Below are 3,998 nucleotides of genomic sequence, written 5' to 3'. Positions count from 1 at the left end.
GAAGCTCCTTCGGCAAACGCACAGGAAGTCCCGCCTCTGAGCTGCGGGTCGCGGAGTGTTCGGGAGAACTACGCGACTGCGTTTTCTCGGTTGGGTTCTTCTGCCGCAGGCCCTTTCCCCCTCCATTCCTTCCTGTAGTTAGTCGGTGAGATATTTATTGGGCATGTTTATGAGAGTCCAGGCACTGTTTTTAGCCGCCGGGGTAGGACAGTGAACTAAGTAAGGCCCTGGCGGCTGGAACGTAAATTCTGAAAGAGATGTGGGCGTGAAGAGTTAATGGCGTTAGGAGCTCCGAGAAGAAATAAAACAGAGTGACCTCAGAACGCCTGCCTCTCTCTGGGGTAACTTCGTGGTGGACATTGGGGAGCATATGTGTTGTAATGAGCACTGGGAATTATAGAAGACCGATGAAACATTATATGTTAATTGAATTTAAATTTTTTAAAAAGATTTTATTTATTTGCCAGACCAAGATCACAAGTAGATGGAGAAGCAGGCAGAGAAAGAGAGAGAGAGGGGGAAGCAGGCTCCCTGCTGAGCAGAGAGGCCCATGCGGGACTCGATCCCAGGACCCTGAGATAACCACCTGAGCCAAAGGCAGCGGCTTAACCCACTGAGCCACCCAGGCGACCCGACTTTAAATTTTTAAAAAATAAAAAAATCGGGAGAGTTTACAGGAAAAAAAAGAATGTCTCTCTCAGCCGGTGTTATTGGAGCAAAAGTTCTGAAAAAGTGAAGCAGTGTCCTATGTAAATCCCAAAGGAGAAGCAGTGTGAGCCTAGGACTCGACCACACAGATTTGGTCTCTAACAGGAAGCTGAGAGGGGAGCCATGTGGCTGCAAGAAGTGGGGGAGAAGACCCGGTACCTACTACTATACATGTAGATTAGTGGTTCTCAAATGGGGTCCCCTGCCTGCATCAACATCAGACGGAAACGTTCAAACTGATTAGAGAGGCACAAATGGGAAGTATGAGGCTCCACCGCAGACCTGAATCAAAACTTAGGGACACAACAGTCTTGTCCTCCGCCAGATGCTGATGGTCAGGTTTGAGAACCACTGATGTAGAGCCTTGTAAGCTATTGCAAAAACTTTGAATTTTATTATGAAATAGAAAACTGCTGGAGATATTTGAGCAGAGAAATGACAATCTGATTCAATATTAAAATGTCACTCTACACTAGCTGCTGTGTTAAAGATAGCCTTTAAAAAGTCAAGGGCAGCCATTGCAGCACTCCAGTTGAGAAATGCTGGCTTTATCAGCGTGGTGGGGTAAAGGTGATGAACAGTGGTTCCAGTCTGAATGTATTTCGAAGGTAGAGTGGGAGTTGCTGACTGAGTGGTTATGGAAAGAGAGAGAGGAATAACTCCAAGATTTTTGGCTTCTGCAACTGTAAAAATTATGTACCTTAAAGAAGGTACAGGTTTCAAGGGTGGGTTCTATACACACTGAATGTGAGTGGCTATCTTAGTCCACTTGAGTGCAATAATAACATGCCACATGTTGTTATGTGTGACTTAACCAACAGAAATTTATATCCCTACAGCTCTGGAGGTTGGAAGTTGAAGATCAAGTCCTGCTCTCTTCCTGGCTTACAGATTACCACCTTCTTGCTTTCTTGCTGTGTCCTCATTGTGGGGTTGAGAGAAGGGCAAGAACTGTGTCTCTTCCTTTTCACCTAAGGACACCAGCCCTTCCAGAATAGGGTCCCACCCTTATGACTCCGTTTAAATTTTATCACTTCCTTACAGGTTCTGTCTCCAAATACAGTTCACAATTTCGGTTAGGGCTTCAAACATATGGGTTTTGGGGAAAACATAGGAGTGTGCTAATAGACAATTAAATAAAATGAATGTCAAGAAGGCAGTTGGATGTAAGCCTGAATTACAGGGACCTAGAAATGTAAGTTTGGGAATTGTCAACCTATGTATGGTACTGAAGCTATAGAACTGTTGGAGGGTACCTAGGGAATGAATGTAGGTAAAGATAAGTTTGGGATACGTTTTACAATGAGGAGGCTCGAAGGTGGAGAATTGGGGCAACACCAGTCAAGGAGCAGTTAGAGAGGTAGGGAAATAAGGAGACCTAGAAGTACTGCTTTCATATGATGGCATTTCAAGGTAGAGGAAGTGATCCCCTGTGTTAAACACTGCTGATCAGTTGAACAGCTGAAATTCAGCCACAGAATTTGCAATGCAGAGATCAGTTCTCAGCTAAATGACTTTCAGTAAATTGAAGGTTTTTTGGTCCCTGTTCTAAATGAATTTCACGCAAGAAGTGGAGGAACCATAGCTTTAAAACTCGATTTTCCACTTTTCTATCTTCCATCTGATTAAATACTACATGCTATGTAAAAGTCTTGGAAAACAGAAAAGCACTGTGAAGGCTATTTAAATCATACATATACCACCCTTAGGTATTTACATTTTGGTCTATTTTCTTCCAGGCTTTTTCTTCTGTAAGTAGCTGTTTTACACCAAGATGTTACTTGGACATATGATTTTATAATCCCCCTAACTTAAGCTTTTTTCACCCTTTGTTAGAATGAGTATTTAATGACTTTAATTTTTCATGGTATCATAGTATCATGATTCATTTAGCCAAACCCAAATTTGGGGGGCACTGGCATAGTTACAATTTGTCCTGTTATAGAAGTAGTTCTGTGATGACTAACATCGTGTATAAATCTTTAAATGTATCTTGAATTATTTTCCCAAGTCAAGTTCTGAGAAATAAAAATACTAGGTTAAACATATGGCCTTTTTAAAAGTTCTTACTGCCAAGCCTGCTTAATTTTAGTGAAGGAGGTGATGAAGAAAAATGACTAATATAATGTTTTCATAATTAAGAAAATATTTTGTGAACTAATATTTGATAAGAATACTCAATGAGGAGAGTGTAATCTCTTCAATAAATGGCGTTAGAGAAACTGGATAATCACATGCAGAAGAATGAAATTGGACCCCTTACACTACTCACAAAAATCAACTGTAAATGGATTAAAGACTTAAATGTAAGATCTGAGACCATATACAACTCCTAAAAGAAAACATAGTGGAAAAACTCCTTGACATTGCTCTTGGCAACAATTTTCGGATGTGATACCAAAAGCACATGCAACAAAGGCAAAAATAAATACATGGGACTACAATAAACTAAAAAGTTTCTCCATAGCAAAAGAAACAATCACAAAATGAAAAGGCAATCTATGAAATGGGAGGAAATATTTCAAACTATATATCTGATAAATGGTTAATATCCCAAAGTAGATTTTAAAAATTTGATATCATTAACTCAACTCTATAGCATAAAAATAAACAATCCAATTAAAAAATGGGCAGAAGACCTCAATATTTTTCAAAGACATACAAATGGTCAACTAACACATAAAAAGATGCTCAAAATCACTAAGCATCAAGGAAATGCAAATTAAAACCCTGATGAGCTATCACCCCACACCTGTTAGAATGGGTATAAGATATACCAGATTTTGGTATGGATGTGGAGAAAAAGGAACCTTGGTGCACTGTTGGTGAGAACATGAATTGATGGAGACACTGTGGAAAACAGTATGGAGGTTACTTAAAAAAATAAAAATAGAACTACCATATGATCCAGCTATCTCATTTCTGGGTATCATTCTAAGGAAATGAAAACAGGATCTCAAATATCTGCATTCCCATGTTTATTGCAGCATTATTCACTATAGCCAAGATATGAAAACAACCTAAGTGTTTGTCAATGTATGAATAGATAAAGAAGATGTGGTGCATATATATACACAATGAAATAGCCATGAGAAAGAGTAAAATCCTGACATTTGCAACAAAATGGATGGACTGAGGACATTGTGCTAAGGGAAGTCGGATGAAGAAAGACAAATAATATATCACAAGTGAAATCTAAAAAATATCTGGACTCATAGAAATAGGGTAGTGGTGGTTACCAGGGGCTGAGGCGGGTGGAGGAAATAGGGAGTTGCTGGCCAAGGAATAAT

Source organism: Mustela nivalis (genome assembly GCF_964662115.1).
Source record: "Mustela nivalis genome assembly, chromosome: 11".
NCBI classification, from domain to species: domain Eukaryota; kingdom Metazoa; phylum Chordata; class Mammalia; order Carnivora; family Mustelidae; genus Mustela; species Mustela nivalis.
Note: the sequence above shows the minus strand (reverse complement) of the source record.